Source organism: Xyrauchen texanus, chromosome 42, assembly GCF_025860055.1.
Source record: "Xyrauchen texanus isolate HMW12.3.18 chromosome 42, RBS_HiC_50CHRs, whole genome shotgun sequence".
NCBI lineage: Eukaryota > Metazoa > Chordata > Actinopteri > Cypriniformes > Catostomidae > Xyrauchen > Xyrauchen texanus.
In genome coordinates, this window is record NC_068317.1 from 28,352,935 (window position 1) to 28,375,796 (window position 22,862).

Genomic DNA, 22,862 nt, shown 5'->3' on the forward strand with positions numbered 1-22,862 from the left:
CTTGTAAGATATGAAATGTTACTAGAAACAATAGGAAAGAACACTAGTATCTAAATAATAAGTACTAGTATCTAATAAATTAGCACTAGTAACTATCAGAATACATACTAGTCAGAAGTGAACAGTTGATAAAAACAGAATAAGTACTAGTATCTGGAATTTGGAGATATCTCCAATAACAAAAGGAACTAGTAAGAATGTGGATGGAGATATCTTCGTTCAAACTGATCATTGCATAAACATGAGAACCTTTCAGCTATTAACATATCTGTGGTATTTTACATGGATTTACCACATCTATATTACCATATAGATCGAAATGGATCATTTTAATGTGATTATAGCTAACCTGCTGTAGGAATGTTAGCATAGCATCAATGAAAGCACAATTTGTTTCATCAGTTATATCATGTAACATATACTGTAGTACCCCGTTGGAATGAAGGGCAAAACTCAACTGACGTTTGATTTGAAAATATGGATGTGAAATAATTATAAGAATCATCAAATTAAACGTTCTGAATGGAGAATGGGGAGACACTTCAAAATAAGATTCCGTTTACTTGTGCAGGGATAAAGTGGTGCATTCAAACCAGTGGGGATTTCTTTAAGACTGCAAGGGAAGCTAAGCTTCCCCTATAATGTCAAAAAAATAATGGTCAAATATGTACTATTGTGTAAACAATTTATTGACTAAAAATGCGTTAGAACACGTTCATCTCGAAGACGAGTTCGTTCAGAATCAGCTACATTACATATAGCAGGTCGGCTGACTCGATTTACTTCTCATACATTCCCGTAGCGTCAGTGCATTTCCCTGTTGAAGCCGAGCGTCCATTGACTTCAATGGGGCTGCTCTGAACAGTTTCTTTCAGTGCTCGAAAATAGGCGGTCATTGGATAAATGCTGCGATTATGTCCGCCCACGGACGCTCAGCGTCTCTGGGGGTGAATGAGGAGTGGGCTGGCCGGACTCCGGGCTTCAGCGTGATGATTGGAGGATCTGTCGAAAGACTGCATCTCCTTTTGATTGACAGCGAATCTGTACTATAAGAGGTCACTGAAGCTATTTCACGCTCAGTCCCATCGTGGATTTCTCAAGTGTAGTCGAAAGACAAACTGCTGCAACCTATTTCTTTATATTTGTTTGGCGAAATTGCTAGTCAATTTGCATAATACATTTCACACAATTATACACCACATTCCTTGTTTCAGTTTTACCAAGTTTAATATATTTTGTTTTAGAGCGTTCGTTCGTTAGTTCGTTCGTTCATTCATTCATACAGTAGGCTAGGCTAGCGTCGTGCGGGTGAAACTGCGCTGCGATGGCAGGCGGTGCTAATATTGTCGACCTGATTTTGGCGAAGCCATTTGAAAGTTTTCCTTACGAGGAAAAAATTAGAATTAAACAGCAGGGCAGATCAACACCTAAGATTGATTTAGTGCAAAAAATAGGGTAAATAAGTTTATAATGTAGGCCGAAAATGAGCTTCCCCTCTTTGAAAGACCAGCAGCCGCCACTGATTCAAACAAAAATATATAAACACAATGTGGCATATTGTAAATGTCTAAAACGAATCTTTCCCTATGAGTCTTTTGCATTGCATGTTCTATATAATTTTTTTTTAAGAAATTCCATTACATATTTTCATGGTTAAGGTTGCATTAATTGTCAAGTGATATTGTGGGATTTCTGTTTATGTACTAAATATAATTCCCAAAATAAAAGCAAATTGTGTTGCAGTTTAGCCCTCCCTGCATTTGAAATCACGTTTGTAAAAGTAAAAACAATATTTGGGTTAATATAGCATTGAATGAAGCAACATAAAATGCCAGACCATAATGTAACAGTGTGGGTACATACCAAATTGTACACTAACCACTGTTAGTGTAATCATAATAATCCTAATACTAATTATTATTATTATAATTATTAATATTATTATTATTTCTATTGTGGATTGTATTTGCACTTGGTATAAATAGCATCTGCCACACAGCAGTGCAATTTACACTCAAATAGTCTGGTGGAAACACAGAAATTTAAGACAAATTGCGCCTGTGTGTCGTCTTAATGGTGAAGATTTGTTTTTATGAAGCAGATTTATTTTTGTTGCCATGTAAACCCTTAAAAAAACAATACAAAACAAGTACAAGGGAATGCATTATCATAATGCACTAACAGCCTTATACAACACATTTTACATGTCTGCATCACTTATCCACCAAATACAGACATATACTGTATACATCTTAAATCTTTTTACAAAAGAAGAGATGTCTTGCCAGCTTTACAACTATTCTTTAGAGAAATAAAACATTTTTATAAAGAAGTTTATGAAATTTTACTTTTCCCCATCCTGTTTCCTGTCTCTACACTTTATAATTCCTTTAATACTACTTATAATAAATAAATAAAAATGAATATAAATGCTGATTGCCTTGCAGTGATTTGTTCATGGTGAAGGTCGGGGAGTGGTGGAAGTCGTGGTTTTCATGCAATAAACCATGGTGTTACTACAGTAATATTATAGCAACCATGCTTAATTTTGTGTTTACTTTGCTACAAAATACCATGGTAATATATGGTTACTGCAGTAAAACCATGGATCGTTTTTTGTAAGGTTAAGGTTCGGTTTTGGGGTGGGGAATGGTGTGGTACTCTAAATAAACACAATAAACATGCTGCAAAGATGCCCCTATTCTGCATGTTAGTATTTAATTGGGAGTGCAAATAATACCTAACACTATTCACACTTAGTGCAAAGAATATGCTTTTTGTTGCTATTTACTGTGAATAGCATCTAGCCTATCTGTAAAGCCTATATTTAAAGTTAAACCACTTTAAATTTTACTCAGTGAAGTGAGAAAAAAGCAGCAAGATGCGACTCAACTACTAAAAACGGGCTGACTTTAACATTGACAGCCATATTACGCTTTCATTAATTACAAAACTGAAGTTCAAATGCAATTTGGAATGCCCAGTTCCCACTACTTTGTAGGTCCTCGTGGTGGTGTGGTTACTCATCTCAATCCGGGTGGTGGTGGGCAAGTCTCAGTTGCCTCTGCTTCTGAGAGAGTCAATCCGCTCATCTTATCACGTGACTCACTGTGCATGACACCGCGGAGACTCACAGCATGTTGAGGCTCATGCTATTCAGCACATTGAGAGCGAGAACCCCTAATCGTGACCACGAGGAGGTTATCCCATGTGACTCCAACCTCCCTAGAAAACGGGCCATTTTGGTTGCTTAGGAGACCTGGCTGGAGTCACTCAGCACACACTGGATTCGAACTCATGATTCCAGGGGTGGTAGTCAGCATCAATACTCGTTGAGCTACCCAGGCCCCTCATGTTACATTTTTTAAAAACATTTTACCGTTGTTAATGTCATAATAGATTTAAAGACCATAACATGGTTTTCAATATTCAACAGTGCCCCCTTTTATCACTAAATGATGGATGAGTAAACAATCGGTATCATGATTTCTACAAACATTATTGAGAGGACATGAGAGGACAGCAGCGGCAAATACATCTGTATAAGAATGCATCCATAAAGTGTAGAAAACCTGTCATGGCTATTATTCATGATACTGGCTCAACTTCGTGCCCCTGCAAACCTCTAACACAGATCTGACCAACACTTAAAAAAACATTGCGGATGGAAAGCAAGAACACGTCCTGCGTGAACACTCCCAAACTTCACTTAATAATTTAACTAACTAATAATTTTGATGATATAATTTTTTTTTATTATAATTCCATAAAATGATCGTCTTACAGATGCTTGCACTTATATATTTTGACATAATCTGCACATGCAGATTTCCTTTAGACAGCTGCACCTGGTGTAGGCTTTTCATGATTCTGAGGTACATTTGTCTCACCTGCCGGGGGTGGAGGGAGCAGAGAGAGAAGAGAGAGAGAGAGAGAGAGAGAGAGAGAGAGAGAGAGAGAGAGAGAGAGATAATTAGGCAAATATCCTAGTGTAAAGGTCATTTTAGATACTAATTAGATACAGCCAAATTACAGCACAAATAAAACTAAATTATATCACTTACTGGAAAACTCAGTTCCAAGTACAATGCAATCCGGCCCTTAAAAAAGAGAATACACCATGGCAGAATATCTGTACACAGTGACAGATAAAAAAGTTCAGACTCAGTGGACACAACTTCACAACAGAAACAGACAGACAAAGGAAAACATGGTTACCATGGGAAGAAAGGTTGTGCCCACACTGTGATCAAAACACAAAACACCAAGACAGAGCTGCATTTCCTAACAAAACGCACAAAATACACAGACAACCGTTTAACAAGTGATAAAAAAACTGCCGTTCTTATTTTGAGACCACAAGGACTGCTGAGTGATAGCTTCACAACATGTGTCTGTCTGCCACAGAATGAGAGACAGTGAGTGAACAGACTTGACTCTGTGCTTCAATTATATTTTACTTTCTTTTTATTTTATGTATAACTTAATATGTATTATTTAACATTATACATTTTTCCTGTATATGTCAAGTTTATATTCTATATCTTGTCTTTTTTTCATATTATGTACATTGTTTTGTCCACACTTTGTTTTGTCCTGAATTTGTTTGCCTATATACAGTAATAGTAGTTTTCTGTAATTAGTTTTGTTGCTGTAATCATCAGATAAAGTATAATTTACTGTAATTAATTGCACATAATCTTTAATGAAAAGTGTCATCATGGATTAAAATATAAACCAATCTACAATAGAAATATAAAGCAACTGACTACAATTGCCTCTACTAAATTAATTCGCCATTTAATTAGTATTACTGAAGCATTTGTGGGATATATAGAAAAAACATGACACCCTTTTTCATTTAATTTATAAATCATGCTGCTCAGCATTTCTGTAACGTCTAAGCCATTAATTGTCCATTCAGCAACGTTGATGTTTCAGTTTTCTACCACTAGGTGTCAGTAGGCACACTGGGTGTACAGTGAACCTTCCCTTTTCAGAAAGAGAGTGATATTGCATTTATATTCAACATATTATTTCCATTGTATGAAAATGTGCTCTGGAAATAGTAGTAGTACCTATTAAGTTTGGGATATCTGTGGGCTAAATAGTTACTAGTCATTAAAATTAAGTACTAGTACTTATACTTTAGGAAATTAACATTTAAATAGATATTAGTCACTATTAGAATAAGTACTAGTTTCTAATAAATAAGTACTAATATCTATTGAATAAGTAGTAGTGCCTAATGAATAAGTACCAATATATAATGGAATAGAGTTACTAGTCACTAAAAAATAAGTACTAGTAACATAAAAAATAGATACTAGTACATTTTAAAGAATAAATGGCAAAATGGCTTGCCATAATGTGTGTGTGTGTTCTGCATAGATAGAATTACAACAAATTGTGCTGTGCCAGTTGTGTCAAATTATTTTACCCGACATGCATTTATTTTACATGCAGTAATTTTCTTAGCAACTCTTTAATAATGTACCAGATATAAAGTTGTAAATCTAAAATTCAACAAGGTTTGCTTTTGGAAACCCATCGGGGTGGGGTTCGGTTGAATGCTTTTCTGACACGTGTATCTCTTCTTTGATGTATACATGCACATTGTAAATAAACGAACGTTGAGTGTTTTTTTTTTATTATTTTATTTTTTAAAGGGAAGGAGTTCCCGAACAGAAAATATGTATGACACGCACGCGCGCTCGTCAGATTTGGCCCTTCGTCCAAAACGAGGGAACATCAGTTGAGGTAGGTCCCATTTCAGACAGGCTTTGTGTTTTGTGACTCAGTATAGGCATACTATTATCAACATCTGCGGTTCTGCTCATTTTGACCATGTGCATAGGGTCAAGTTGTATGAAAATAAGTTTGTGAATGTGGGTCGCGTGCACGCGAGTCGGCGTTGACCGGTTAGCTTTCGCTAGCTTACAGGTAAAGTACCGTTATACAGGGACATTTTAAATGAACGAGTGCAGAAAAAAAGCTGTGCTGAAATGATGACTTGGTCTGCTTCCTTCTTGTCTATTTTTTTTCCTGTGAGACGCGGTTTCTGGAAAGCTGTCAAATTAGCGAGTGGACACACACACACACGTACCAGACTCACTGCCACGTGACATCCACGGGAAAATATTCACGCGCTTGTCTCGAGTTATAATAAACACGTTTGAAAAGGGAATTTTTACATATGCAGAATTTGTATATGGGCATCGTTATGTATAATCTGGAAATTATGCTTAATGGAAATATTTTGCTTTATGAGATGAATAATTTGATCGTCAACTATAGACATTGTGTGTGTGTGTGTGTGTGTGTGTGTGTGTATATATATGTATATATATATATATATATATATATATATATATATATATATATATATATATATATATATATATATATGAGTTATAAGGTTTTGAGTCAAAAGTCCAATCTCCCAGATAACCGTGGTTTCGCATATTACATTTACATGCATTTGGCAGATGCTTAAAGCAATTAACTGTGCATTCATGGCGTGCATATTATTTGTTTGTGTGTTCCCTTGCATGGGAATTGAACCCATGATTTACAGTTGCTACTATAGTGCCAGTTAGTCCAGTTAAGCCATAGGAACCTTGTATTGAATGTTATTGTGAAATGCCTCTTTCAAAACCTCCTTAAATTAGAACATTTTTGGCATTCTGTCATCCAAACTAAAATTCCAATATCATTATGATTTATTGTTTTCAGTAAAGAAGTGAACAGAATAAAACCACATTTGCAAATATTCAGACTTTTGGGGCATGTTGTCACAAAAGGTCAACATGTGGTCAAGTGGACTGAATCTTTTTATTGGGCAATAACAGTGAAACTGTTGAAAAGCCACATTTTTTTGGTATGTTTTTTTTTGTTGCTCACCAACACTTATAACACTTTAAATAATGTGGCTTTGGAAGTCACTAAATAATGTGACTTCCAAACATAAAATGACCCTTTAGGTTATTACGTTTTTCTTATTATTTTACATCATAATGTGTTTTTGTCCTTACGTTTTCAAAATTCTAAATCTTTACTGTTTATTTCTAAATTACATTTTTGAATCCATTTTTTTTTAATGTGGATTCAGACTTTATACTTCACTATATCTGTACAGTATATAAAGGTTCACTTTTTGCAGCATTCTTTTTCAGAAGAAGGACACAGTCATTTGTTATAAACCTTAAAAGATATATGCATTAAGCTTCTGTGGTTGGTTGGTTGGTTGGTTCATGCTTGTTTTCAAAGTCAGTTGCATTTGGGTCAGATCAGTGTTTGCAAAGCCATCGAAGAGTGGGATTTCTTAGACCTGCGAAGCACTGACTTGGTCAAACCAGTACTTGCAAGCTTGAAATTGGCAAGCTATTCTTTGTTTTTGCATTGCTGTGTGATTAAGACGTATTGCCAGAGGCTAATAAATCAATGCAGATTACTGCAGGGAGTGAAAAAATAAAAACTATTTCTATTTCCTTACTGTCTATCGATGATTACCAGCATTTGACCAACATCCCAAAGCGATAGTGAAGAAATATTTACATTTGCAATGTCTTTTTCTCACACAGAATTGTTAGTTGTGCGTGACTCTTTAGACATCCTAATCGATTAAAATAACAATTGGTTAATAATAAATGTAACATGCATCATTCAGAAAAGTTTCGTCCAAATAGTGCCAAACAAATTCATATTGTAGCCTCTGAATAACAGCCACGCCACACTCACTTATGGCATTCTTTCTTTATTAAATCTGCGTTTGATTTTTCCAATAAGACTTTTCCATCTATCTTTGATTTACCTCCAACAGCTTGGATTTACAAACACTAGACTTTAATAATAATAATAATAAATCAAAAAAATAAATTAATGATATAATAAGCTTAAATCCCACTAACATTCCATTGAAGATCAGCTGGAAACTAGTTTCTTTAGCCCCTCCTGGATTATGTTAAAAACACAAAGTAGGGTGCTACTATTTGCTTGTAGGGCAAATGTTATTTTCAAAATGTTCTGCATTGTGCTTTTGTAATTCTCCACCCTGGTGGCAAAGCTAATCATCTGAAAAATATTTTTATCGGCTAAGACTGTTGTTCTCACGCAGTCCACGTTATTTCAATTCTGAAACTGCTATTTTGCAAATAGGCCTGTGTAAATCTAACCTCACCATGGGTAGGTTGACCTAACACTTGACCAGGGGCTTCTATGTGGTTTTTACAATACTCTTATTTCCCATGATATGTGTTACTATACGCACTGTGTCATGAGCTGGTTGGAAATTTCATTCTAATTGTTTGTTTTGGTGTGACTCAAGGTATGAATGACAGTTTTCTTGTGGTCAGGGCTTGCATTGTTGAGTTTTTTTCACCGCTGTCATATTACAAAGACATGATTGTTTGCTCCAAGTTAAACACAAAGAGTGTGAGAACACAGACAAACCTTTTGTACATTAGTAACGCGAGTATGGAACACCCCCGCCAATCGGTGTGCGAGAAAATTCACCTTTACACTTTAAAAAGTTGTCCCAGGGCTGTTTAGTCTTGAAGTGGTAATTAAATCAGCTTAGTGGACAGCAGTTTGAATTTCACCTGTGCCTGTGTTACTCTCTTGAGAACTTAGAGTTATAGGTAAACTGATTTTCCGTACAGCGACACTTTAAATTAAACCCGCTGCTGCTGTTGATGATTGATATATGAAGCTGTAAAAATACCAATATTTTTGGCATTACCTAGTACTACAAAGTAGTTCCACACTGTTCATACACTTAGGTTGATGTCATTAAAATAAACGTTTTAACCATTCCACAGATTTAATACTAGCAAACTATAGTTTTGGCAAGTCGTTTAGGACATCCTGCAGCAAAGCACCCCCACAACATGATGCTGGCACCCTCATGCTTCACGGACGGGATGGTGTTCTTCAGCTTGCAAGCCTCACTCTTTTTCCTCCAAACATAACAATGGTTATTATGGCCAAACAGTTCAGTTTGTGTTTCATCAGACCAGAGGACAGTTCTCCAGAAAGTAAGATCTTTGTCCCCATGTGCACTTACAAATTGTAGTCTGGCTTTTTTATGGTGGTTTTGGAGCAGTGTCTTCTTCCTTGCTGAGCAGCCTTTCATGTTATGTTGATATTGGACTCATTTACTGTGGATATAGATACTTGGCTACCTGTTTCCGCCAGCATCTTCAAGGTCCTTTGCTGTTGTTCTGGGATTGATTTGCATGCTGGTATAACTCCCAATGAATATTTTATTTAGCACATTGGAGAAGAGCATCGGGATTGGAAAGTAATGATTTGTCAATAAAATTAGGCATTTGTGATAATGTCATTAATTGTATGCTTTAGCCTGCTTTATTCAGGAGGACTACTTTTTCATATAAAGTCAATCTAAATAAGTATTATGAGAAAAGATTACCGGTATGTGGGAGTGAGGGGAGTTGGAAAGCAGAAAGTGGGGTAAAATGTCAACGCTCTCTCCACCTCATAATTTTGTTTATTTTGTGATGTCATTTTGCACATTTTAGTTGTTAATTTACCCTTTGTTTAGATTTCCATTTGTTTAATGGAGCATAATACGTTTTACAGAATGTCACTTTATGTCCAACATTTTTTTTATTATTATTTAAACAAAAACGAAATATGTCCCTTGGATATGATTTTCACGAGGTAAATCTTCTTGAAAAGAAAACATTTTAATCTGACCCATTTAACCTTTGGTTTATCTCTGCATAGTATCCTAGTGGTTAGTTCTTTATTTGTTTGTTCTTTAGAATTTATTTATTTAAAAAAAAAAAGGCTAATTTTTTAATATTGGGGCCAGATAAATAAGAAATGAGACTTGTTATATGAGGTAATCTTGTTATTTCGCCTATATTACCAGACTGACTTTCTCGCATTTTCTTAATACCAACATTTTTAATATTATCCATGCTGTATGTCAACTTTAAAATCAAACCTACGCCCTTGCATGGTTGATGGTTCCTCACAGGTATTGTGGCAGGCCCGAGGTGAAATGTCCACTGTGTGGTGTTAAAACTAAAAGCGAATAACCTAAAAGGTTTTTAAGGTTTAATGATAAAGTTTTAAATCAACAGAGCTTACCTCCCTACTCTAACCGATTGTGTCTGAAAAAGGAAAGTGTGACATAAAAAAATGCAACTTCTGGAGCAACCACGTCATTTTGTGGTGCTTCTATGACACTTTTGTTTGTCAGCTCGCCTGCTCATCAGGATTTGTACCCCAGTCCATTGTATCGCAAGCGCAATGCTCTATCAAGTTAAGCTTTAGCATAATTTGTTCATGGCCAAACAAGTTATAAACAAGGTTGGTTATGTAATGCGATTGCAAACATTAAAATGTATCAACTTACGAATCATGCACTATAGCAAAAGTGTTCAGATGTCATAAGATAGCATTTTATGAGGAATGGGACTAAAAGAAAATGTTTATGAACTGATAATCTGCAGTTTTACTTGTGATTTGCAAGTCGCTTTGGATAAAATCCCCCTGGCGCAGCCTGAAGTTAAGAGCCTTGCTCAAGGACACAATGGTGGTGGCTGTGGGGATTGAACCAGCAACCTTTTGATTACCAGTTGTGCTTTAGCCCACTATGACACCGCCACACTTCTGTAAAAGTAATTGTTGTTGTAGCACCTCTAGTGTTCATTTTACCTGGAAAGTGCCACAATATGTAAAGAGCCATGCAAAAGTCATTTTGCAAAGATAGGTATACTGTAGTAGCGTGATTCTATGAGACCAGGTTGTATTCTATGCATTAATTACTCAAAATTTACTTAAAAATTGAAAATGTGTATACTCCATTGACAAGGCTGTCAGTGTATTTTGAACCTTCTTTTAATTGACCAACAGGGCAAGATTATCGTCCCATGTCGTTAATCTCAAAGTAGCCATTTTCAATCACCTTTTTGCAGGACTATTTTAAATGTGGCAATATATATACAAGCCCGTAGGCAGGGGGGGTTCGGGTGGTTCGAACGAACCCCCCCCCTCCTCACTGCCAAAGGTCCAGAATTTAAGTCGTTTTTTTTTTTTTCATGTGATTATTGTCATCATTGTTTTAATCAATGCTTGTGACAAATATTCTGGATTGCTGTTTCAAATTAATATGATTTAATATTGTAGCTGGTAGGGCTGGGACAACGCGTCGGACGCAAAAAATACGTCGACGCAAAATATGCGCGTCGATTCGTCGGACCCAAAACAAAGATGGCGGCGCGGAGAGTAGTAGCAACACGATTGGCTCCTCAGACTATCAGAAGTGCAAGGCGGCACGCACTCGTTCCTCTAAAGTATGGGAATTCTTTTAATTCTAATGATATGCAAAATGGAGATGGCCTTCCATTCTAGCACCACGGCAATGCACCAGCGCGCGCGCACACACACACACACACACACACACACACACACTCTCACACACAGAGTATTCTTAAGGTGAAAGGAATGTGTCAGAGTGTAAGTTGTTATTTGCATGTGAATGAAGATGCTTTTTTTGAGTATGTTCAACATAAATGTTGAATTCTGAATGTTTATTTTCATTATTTATTTTTTGTTGGAAAAGCACTTTCTGTATTAGCTTAAAGCCCCCAAGTTTACAATAGTTACTTTATTCTTTCAATAGCTCTAAGAAAGGGTGGCTGGGTGACCTTTTTATTTTTTTTATTGAATGCTAGACATCAGAATGCATTATTTTGCTCTTGTACACTTTTACTTGAATTTTGAGTTTAAGAAAAAGGTGAGTGGCAGAGTGTATTACTATACACTCACCTAAAGGATTATTAGGAACACCTGTTCAATTTCTCATTAATGCAATTATCTAATCAACCAATCACATGGCAGTTGCTTCAATGCATTTAGGGGTGTGGTCCTGGTCAAGACAATCTCCTGAACTCCAAACTGAATGTCAGAATGGGAAAGAAAGGTGATTTAAGCAATTTTGAGCGTGGCATGGTTGTTGGTGCCAGACGGGCCTGTCTGAGTATTTCACAATCTGCTCAGTTACTGGGATTTTCACGCACAACCATTTCTAGGGTTTACAAAGAATGGCGTGAAAAGGGAAAAACATCCAGTATGCAGCAGTCCTGTGGGCGAAAATGCCTTGTTGATGCTAGAGGTCAGAGGAGAATGGGCCGACTGATTCAAGCTGATAGAAGAGCAACTTTGCCTGAAATAACCACTCGTTACAACCGAGGTATGCAGCAAAGCATTTGTGAAGCCACAACACGCACAACCTTGAGGCGGATGGGCTACAACAGCAGAAGACCGCAACGGGTACCACTCATCTCCACTACAAATAGGAAAAAGAGGCTACAATTTGCAAGAGCTCACCAAAATTGGACAGTTGAAGACTGGAAAAATGTTGCCTGGTCTGATGAGTCTCGATTTCTTTTGAGACATTCAGATGGTAGAGTCAGAATTTGGCGTAAACAGAATGAGAACATGGATCCATCATGCCTTGTTACCACTGTGCAGGCTGGTGGTGGTGGTGTAATGTGTGGGGGATGTTTTCTTGGCACACTTTAGGTAGGGCTGGGACGGTTACGCATTACCGCAATACCGCGGTCACGTGACTCCAACCGCGGGTCTGAGCTTGTCACCGTCGTCACCGCAAAAAAACAAAAACAAAAAAAACATTGGCCTGCACATGTGTGCATGTTGTGTCTAATGACATGGATTCATTGATTCTAATGATATGGATTATGTCTAATGATATTAGCCTACATGGATTCAAGGTTTTCTAAACAAAACTTATCAAAATATGGAGCAAATCCGACCTTTCGCGAGTTGGGGAGCGCAATGTTCCATGACACATAATAACATTCCATTTGTATTAGAGATGCGCGGATGGGCTATTATTATTTAATCCGCAACCGCATCACAAAACTCATCTGTCCGCACCAACGTTTTTTGATAAATTTTCAAAACCGCATCCGCGGCGCTGACTGTTTGTCTGAGCGATGCAAGGCGCTGCTGCCGCGAGGCTAGAAAGCTCTTGGCTGTTCTAGAAAGGAGACTGATCCAATGCAGCAAAGATATTTTAAAGGCTAAAGTCCCTAGTAGGCTATAGCCTATTGGCTATGTTGTATCCCCAGAATATCAGCAGTGAAGTCCGTTTCCGATTGGCACAGGGATAAAAATAAATAAATAAATAGTAACGCACATCGGCAAACCTGACTACTAGGCTACTGTAGCCTAAAATTTTATCATTTTGTTTTGAATTTTGTTTAAAATGCATTTTAAGATTTCTATTTATTTCTCATGTCTGTGAGGCAGTAGGCCTAGCACGAAGTTTCGGTTCATTTATGAGAGAGCTCACGCAAGCAAGAGATCGCATCGGCGCTTCCACGTCCTGCTGCTGATTATATGTCTGCTATATTTGATTCTTATTTATTAATTCCAGGCAATTAGTTAATGAAACAGTGATTAAAATTAAGATACAATTTATACAAAACGAAATTTTAAGTTAAAGAAAGGCTTTCTACAAAACAAAACTTAATAAAGTGGTCAAAATCATGTCTGACCCATCTTCAATGCTGAATGTATCTGAGAATAATCTTAAATAAGGAAATCTATACAGTGATTAGTTCATGCCAAATTACTGCTTGATGAAAATTTGACTATTTAAAATTGTGCTCGTTTTTTTCTTCGGATGTAGGTGACAATATTTAAAGTCTGTCTATCAAAAGCGACTTCTGATGTGTGCGCCAAAGTCTGTCGGGGGGGGGGGGGTTGACTTCTCTGATCCAATGTAATGTATTTAATGCGGTTTACCGCTATACCGCGGGAATATCTTGCTTTTCAACCGCGGTTAGAAAAAATCCATACCACCCCAGCCCTAACTTTAGGCCTCTTAGTGCCAATTGGGCATCGTTTAAATGCCACGGCCTACCTGAGCATTGTTTCTGACCATGTCCATCCCTTTATGGCCACCATGTACCCATCCTCTGATGGCTACTTCCAGCAGGATAATGCACCATGTCACAAAGCTCGAATCATTTCAAAATGACAATGAGTTCACTGTACTAAAATGGCCCCCACAGTCACCAGATCTCAACCCAATAGAGCATCTTTGGGATGTGGTGGAACGGGAGCTTCGTGCCCTGGATGTGCATCCCACAAATCTCCATCAACCGCAAGATGCTATCCTATCAATATGGGCCAACATTTCTAAAGAATGCTTTCAGCACCTTGTTGAATCAATGCCACGTAGAATTAAGGCAGTTCTGAAGGCGAAAGGGGGTCAAACACAGTATTAGTATGGTGTTCCTAATAATCCTTTAGGTGAGTGTATGTTGTTGTTATTTATGTGAATGAAGAATTAAAAGATGCACTTTATTCAGTAAGCTAGGACTATGTGTTTTCAACATAAATGTTCAATTCTGTTGGTTCAGGAAGGACGCCATGACAGGCTGCTGGCTCCCACTGTCGCTGTTAATTTTTATTTATTTTTTGTTGGAAAAGCACTTCTGTATTAGCTTAAAGCCCTCAAGTTTACATTGGTTACTGTATTCTTTCAATTGCTCTAAAGAAGTATTTTGGGTGACCTTTTTTATTTTTTTATTGAATGCTAGACATCAAGTTGTTGTTATTTTTATGTGAATGAAGATTTATATTACATTTAATAATATCACAACCTACAAATGATTAGCAGTGAGGTTAGGCAGTTAAGAAGATGCTCTTTTTTCAGTAAGCTAGGCCTATGTGTTTTCAAGGCGTCAAGGTTTTATTGAATGCTACCTCTGACTAAGAATGCATTTGCACTTGTATAGTCTTTTATTTTGGATATTTAAGAGCAATAAACATATATTGCAATGTTAAGGAATTATTATTTTTTTTTCATTCAGATATGTAAATCAACATGTATAAATTGCTATTAGTCAATTAATGGGGAAATAATCGAATCGTAATCGAATCGGACTGGAAAAATGAATCGTTAGATTAATCGATGCATTGAAAAAATAATCGCTAGATTAATCTTTAAAAAATTATCGTTTATCCCAGCCCTAGTAGCTGGACATGTGTGTGTGTGTGCGCGCGCAGTTCAGACAGAGTTCTCGCAATACACTTTTCAAAGCAACGGTGAAGAAGCATCGCCTCTGAATGATGAAAATATATATATTTTTTTTGTTTTATTAAAAGGATTTCTATATTTTATACACTCAATAGTCTATAATATAATAGCCATATAAACGTAGCATAATTAATAATAAAACATAGTTGAATATTCAGTGATATTGGCTGTGCAATATCGACTTTTGTGATTGGCCAATACCAGCAGACTGGAGCCAATGGAAATGCTTCTCCTTCGGTGCGCATCTTATTCCTCTAAGAACTTCAAAGCAGACTGCTTGATGTAAATTATCTGGAATGATTTAATTGATTTACGATGCCTAGTATGTGAGAGTGTTATGTCTTGTGAGTTAGTCTGAGTGTTTTGAGAGGCATTGACAGAGAGTCAAGAAATGATGATGAGAAGAATTATTATTAATATTTCAGTAAAGTTCATTAAATCTATTCTGTTGTTAGTGTGGTCTTTAAACTTATGAACTGTGTATGGACTGACCAAGGTGTTACATGAGGAATCATTTGACAACAATGCAGTAAATATTTTAGGTGCATCAAAAAGCGTGCTCGTTAACCAGCAGACAAGCTAATCCAGCACAAATTAGTGCATAAAAGGTCACCAAAATGAAGTATTTGAACCTCATAATTAAATACAAAAGGAGGAGAAAAACTGCAAAAAGGTCCACTTTTTGAAAAAAAGAACCCCCCCTTTCAATAGGCTGGCTACGGACCTGATATATATATATAATGCTGTTTTAAATCATTTTAGATTGAGGATAGCATGTTACACTGCAGGACGTCAATTTTAATGTGTATTTAATGTCAATTAGCCTTAATTTAGATCTCATTTTCCACTCAATTGAAAACTGAACCCCCAGGAAACAACTCATTATAGTTTAAAGCTTTCAGTAGTTAGTTTGTATTGCTCTTAAGTTTACACAGCTGTGGACCGGGTGTTTGTAAGTCTTGTGACAGCACGGTTTTGATTATGGCTGGGGCGCAAGCCACAAACCCCCATAAGAAAGTTTACAAATTGTTTTTGCCAAAGTAGTGCGTTGTTATGTCTAGTTTATTGACTCCTTCAGTTTATGATTAGGTTTTCTCAAGTAGCAAAACCAAAAGTACTTGTTCCTGAATAGTTAATCTTTGTTCCTGTAGCTTAACTGTCAGAGCACAGTGCTAGTAACGTCAATGGGTTAGATTTCCAGGGAACACACATAATGATAAAATGTATACCTTATATGCACTTAAAGTTGCTTTGTATTTTTTGTATTCTCTACCTAAAGGGTTCAATACAAGTTAAGCTCAGTTGATGTTATGTTAATTACCAAAAAAAAATATTTTGTCTCGTCCCTCCTTTTCTTTAAAAAAAAAAAACAAAAAAGCAAGAATTTAGGCTACTGTGAGACACTTACAATGAAAGTGAATGGGACCAATTTTTGGATGGTTTAAATGCAGAAATACAAAGTTTATAATTTTATAAAAGCACTTGCATTAATTCTTCTGTTAAAACGTGTGTATTATTTGAGCTGTAAAGTTGTTTAAATCATAATTTTCACAGTCGTTTTAGGGTTTACAGCGTTACGTCGTCATGGCAACTAAGTTGTAAAATTGGATATAACTATACACAGAAAAGGTTAGTAAGTGATTTTATCACACTACAATCATGTTAACATGCATATTGTTTACGGCTATACTTTCAAAAGTATTTTCAAAAAAAGTTTTTTACGTTTACGAATTGGCCCCTGTTCATTTCCATTGTAAGAGCCTCACTGTAACACAGATTTCAAAATGAATTTTATTTGGTATTTAACATTATGCCACAAATGCTGTTGATTGAGCGTAACTTGTATTGAACTCTGAATATTCCATTAATTCAGTACAATTCAATTTATAAGACAGTTCCCATTGTTAATGGTTAATTGGTTGTGCCAAAGGCAAGTCTGGCCTAGTGCCAATGCGCTGAATCCTACATAAGATGCACTGTGAAACCATAATTGTAGCATTGAATAGTCAACTGTAGGAGTGAGCTAACTTTATTTAATTATACAATAGTAGTAAACCTATTTATTAATTTATTTCTGGTTGGAGAAAATTAATTCTGTCTTTTCTGATTCAGAAGATAGTTCTGTTATCTGCCTAGTCACTCTTTGTGCAATCATGAAGCATCTTTATTTTGAAATGTTTGTGCTTTGCTGCTGCTATCTTGCATTGTGCATGTTTCTTCCTGCATATGCAATATATTTTCTTAATTTTATATGTGTTTTCCCAATGATTTGAAACTACTGCCTTTGCTTGAACTTACTTCCCTGTTTGTCATGACCAGAGCATTTGCTTACAATAAAAAAATAACGTGACAGGAAGACCATGAAGGATATGCTGTTTTCAGCAATTTTGTTGCAGATTGTTGCAAAAACGATAGGCCCATTGTTACAATACCAGCAGCACTTTATTGCAGTTTAGTGACAATAAGATACCTCATGTCAAACTTTTGGTGTCAGAAAATTATGTAACCTCTGTGGTAAGTCAAAACAATGGTAAAAATCTGAAGAAGCTGTTTGATGAACATTCGCCATTATAATCTGATGTCAATGCATCTTAATACCAGGTGTTAACGGGGTCAAAGGACTCTATTCAAATCTGTTTTAACTACTGCAATGTTTTTAACTGTATTTATTGTTGAACTTTGTGCTCAGAGGGCAGAAATGTATCATAAAATGTTGGAATGTTGTAAAGTCTTAATTTGGAATTTACAGACTTTTCTTTTTTATATATATATTTTTACATAAAGTCTGGTACACATAGAAGCTTATGCCAATAACTGCCCACTTATGTACAGTAGTTACTAGGAGCCAACTGACTGACATGTAAAGAAACACAGTTTTTTTTTTTTTTACATGATCTTTAGAGGTTGGAAACTCTAAATAGGACAAGGACGTGCTCCTGGACATATCGTTTGCACCATCAGGGTAACACGTGAAATGAACATTATGCAATAAACATTAACTAAACTAAAGCAAATATAACACATCCTACAGTACATAAATTAAATTAAAAATAAGAAGAAATATAACTATTTCCATGAAGTATAATGTAATGCAATGGGTCACGAAGGGAATTCTGAGAATGCCCGATTACTGTGTTTTACTGTAATTTTAGCAATAATTTACATGTACTCTCTTGTTAAACATAATATACATTTTAAACGTTAATTATACGTGAAAATCATACTTTTTACATGTACATAATTTTACTGTAAAACTAAGTCTTTATATATATATATAATGAAAAAAAAAATTTATGTACGTACCGCTAACTACTAAACGTACCTTTTAACCAATAACATTTTTTTTTTACTGTAGCATTTTTACGATGGAACGATGCTTCAATAGGCAAGGCAATTTATATATAAAGCACAATTAAAAACAACAGGTTGTTGACCAATGTTCTGAACATTATTAAAACAAGTACATAAAAACTAACATAACCCTATTAAAATCAGCATAATACACAAGGGTACCAGCATATCTCCAATCATGGTTTAGCTACAAGTCTGGAAGAAAAGATGGGGTTAAAATATACCAGTGTAGCATGTTCTAATGTGCAGAGGCTAGCTATTCCAGAGCTTCGGGCCACCACTGCAATGGTGCGGTCACACCTCAGCTTAAGTCTGGACCTTGGAACAGTCAAGATTTTCTGATCTAAGGACTTGAGGGATCTAGATGGCATGTGCAAGTGCATTCGTTCTGAAAGATAAGAAGGTGCAAGACCATTTAAGGATTTAAAAACAAACAATAAAATCTTAAAATCTATCCTGTAACGGACCAGCAGCCAGTACAGAGAGGCCAATATTGGGGTAATATGATATTGTTTGTGAGTACCGGTCAAGAGTCTAGCAGCAACGTTCTGCATTTGTGCCAAGGAGGACTGACTAAAACCTACGTACAGTGAGTTAATAGTCCAGATGTGATGAAACAAATGCATGCATCACCTTCTCAAAATCATGAAACGAAAGAAAAGACTTAACCGTAGCCAGCGTTCTTAAGTGAAAAAACTTGATTTGACAACAAAATTAATCTATTTGTCAAATTTAAAGCGAACTATCAAAAAGTACCCTTAAATTCTTCACCATTGGTTTACAATGTGTAGCTAGAGGACCTAGATTTAATTTAGAGGACCCAAAAACAATAATCCGTTAGGGCTGGGCGATATGGCCAAAATTGTTATCAAGATAATCTTTTTCATATTGTTCGATATCGATATTTACACTTTGCACTTTCTTTCTTTTTTTTTTTTTCAAAGTTGACAGAAGAAAAGAAGAAAAAATTCATTCTCATCAGTCAAATAGTCTCTACAATACTCATGACAGCAGTCCAGTATTTATTGGAATATGTTTACATTAAAATGAATTATTTTTTATATTTCTTTAAATACAGATACCCAAGTATGGGTCATAGAAGCCCTTGTGACTGTGGGATGATGCTGAATGTGGGTTTAGGGGTGTCCCGAGAGAAAATTTTGAAAAATATAATAAAGAAAATGTAAAAACGAATTGGCCCCTTTTCATTTCCATTGTAAGAGCCTCACTGTAACACAGATTTCAAAATGAATTTTATTTGGTATTTAACATTATGCCACAAATGCTGTTGATTGAGCGTAACTTGTATTGAACTCTGAATATTCCATTAATTCCATTAATTCAGTACAATTCAATTTATAAGACAGTTCCCATTGTTAATGGTTAATTGGTTGTGCCAAAGGCAAGTCTGGCCTAGTGCCAATGCGCTGAATCCTACATAAGATGCACTGTGAAACCATAATTGTAGCATTGAATAGTCAACTGTAGGAGTGAGCTAACTTTATTTAATTATACAATAGTAGTAAACCTATTTATTAATTTATTTCTGGTTGGAGAAAATTAATCCTGTCTTTTCTGATTCAGAAGATAGTTCTGTTATCTGCCTAGTCACTCTTTGTGCAATCATGAAGCATCTTTATTTTGAAATGTTTGTGCTTTGCTGCTGCTATCTTGCATTGTGCATGTTTCTTCCTGCATATGCAATATATTTTCTTAATTTTATATGTGTTTTCCCAATGATTTGAAACTACTGCCTTTGCTTTAGGGGTGTCCCGAGAGAAAATTTTGAAAAATATAATAAAGAAAATGTAAAAAACGTTTGTATATTTTCATTAAAGTGAGAGACTAATCTACCAACTAGTAATTTTAGTCTTTCCTTATCCATTCCAGACATCTAATTAATTTTCACAAAATTATAACAGAAATAAAAAATTTTTTTTCAATTTTGTTTATTATTAAATACTCAAAACATGCTGATTAATAAAGATACATTTAGTAGGGAAAAACGTCATGGTCTAAAAGGTGCTTTGAAACCACATTTACTCTTGCGCCGCTTCATGTCTACACACATGCAGGAAAAAGAGGCAACGTGTGTGGAGCGGGACAGGGCAGAAATTATGCATGTTTGGTGCTAGAGAACAATATTCAAGATTACAGCGCAGAAAGATCAGAGCTGTTGTCCACATCACTGTTGTTCTGTTGCACTCATAACTAGAGACGATGAGAGGACACAACCTTTGTCATGAAGTCTTGCGGTGCAGATGGAATCAATCCGGTGTCCGACGTAACCTAATTGTTAGCAAGGCAGCTAGCATTAGCAAGTTCATCCAGTCTGACCCTACGTTACCACTGGCGCGATGTGAGCGAAGCTGAGAGCGTTTTCAACTAATTCCTATGAAAGCCAAGCGTCATGCTCGCAAGGTGGATCGTAGGATTGGCAGTGGTGGAGCAAGCTCTCTCCTAGCGCTGTGAGCGCCTTTTGAACAGATTTCATCCTCCCCAGTGGAAATGCAGCCTGAGAAAGCTGAACTGTTATGTTTTGGCGACACGCAGTAAATATAAAAAATTCCTCAAAAGCTTATCGTGGATTTTCTTTTTCGTGATATATCGATATTGTTATATCGCCCAGCCCTATAATCTCTGTTTTACAATCATTTTAATGTAAACAATTTAAAGCCATGATTTTAAAACCTTTAAGCAAGCTAAAAGAGGTTCTAATGAATTAGTTTTCTCTTTCATTGGCAGATGAAAAGATATTCCATGTTTGTTAAAAACAGACCCAATTGGAAGCATATTAAATGAAAACAAAATTGGTCCCAAAATAGAGCCTTGCAGGATCCCACAAGTAAGAGGGGCTGTGGAAGATGAATATTCACTCAAAGTAACTGCATAGCTTCTATTACTTAAATAGTCGAACCAATTAAGGACAGTTCCTTGGATCCCTACAGACTGTTCAAGTCAGGCTATAAGTATATCATGGTCTATGGTGTAAAATGCAGCATAAAGATCTAATAGCACCAAAATTGCAGAATCCCCAAAGCCCACAGTTAACAAAACATCATTAAGAACCTTTATAAGTGTGGATTCTGTGCTATGATGTGCTCTGAACCCAGACTGAAATGCTTCCAAAAAATAAATTTTCTCCAAAAAAGTCTGCAGCTGAAGGAGAACAACTTTCTTCAACACTTTTGAGAGAAATGGCAATTTAGAAATAGGCCTATAATTGGAGTAAACTATCAGATCCAGATTTGTGTTTTTAATAAGGGGCTGCACTACAGTATGTTTAAGATAGGCTGGTACAGACCCTGATGCAAGGCAGCTGTTGATTAAAGACAACTCTAGGCCCAACAGTATCAAAGACCTGTTTGAGCAGTCTTGATGATAAAATATCATGCTTAAAATCAGATGGTTTTATTGATCTACGTTTTTTTTGCCAGACTTTGGAAAAGAGACAGGTTCAAAGTGACCAAACAGGGCACACAAGAAGGGTAGATTGGTCATAAGCAACAAGTAGAATTTGAGATCAAATATTAGCAAACTTAGTAACAAATAATCAGAGAAAAATGTTTACATTTAGCTACTGATACATCAGGGCTGACCACATTAGAAGGATTAATAACAGAATCGATGGTGCTAAATAGTCCTCTAGGTCTATGACAGTTTTTCTCAATAATATCTGAAAAATACTTTCTTCATTTCTTTAACTGTCTTCTGAAAATTATGCAAGGAATCCCTTATATAAGAAACTTGGAACTTATCCTTCTTCCATTTGCGCTCAGCTCTCTTGCAGTTCTGTCTAAGAGCTCATGTGGCATCATTAAGCCAAGGCTCTGGCTTACTTTTTGCATGCTTCACTTTCCGGGGAGCTACAGAGTCTAAGATGGTAGAACAGGTTGAATTAAATAAAGTAAGCAGAGATCAGAGCTCACATACGATGGAAGACTTTCCAGAATAGAAAAATGGGGGGGCACTTCTATATGCTGTTGAAAACTGATTAATATTTGAAGGGTTCATTATGCTAGACAGATGAGCAGGAAGGCGAGGTCTGACTTTCTGACATGGGAAAGACCATGTCAGAACGGGGAAAAGCACCAAAAATGTGTTGCAGATATCAACATAACAACTTGAAATACCAAAAGATATGTAAAGTATGAATTTTTAACAAACCATTTCTGAGAGGATTTTACCATGCAAACTATCTAAAGCACAGCCACTAGATGTATCAAATTTAGATAAACGAGTCAACCTCACTAACTGACTAGTCGGTTGTTGGATTGAAGAACTTTCTTTTAGTCTAGTGGGAAGATCAAGGGTTCTCAGTTATGTACGAATGTTTACAATAAACTCTGTGGTACCACTTATAACTGGCTTCCAAGCCCAACATCTTGGACTGGCCAGTGACCTCTTT

General features: G+C 36.2%; 1 protein-coding gene across 1 annotated transcript in view; it reads left to right on the forward strand.

Annotated features, from left to right (window-relative positions):
- Window positions 1–5,735: 5,735 nt before the first annotated feature.
- The window catches only part of LOC127635154 (anion exchange protein 2-like), a 74,182-nt gene continuing 57,055 nt past the window's right edge, over window positions 5,736–22,862 (forward strand). Inside the window, exon 1 of the mRNA XM_052114940.1 lies at window positions 5,736–5,760. The gene's annotated coding sequence lies outside the window, so the exon portion shown is untranslated. The remainder of the gene's footprint in view (window positions 5,761–22,862) is intronic.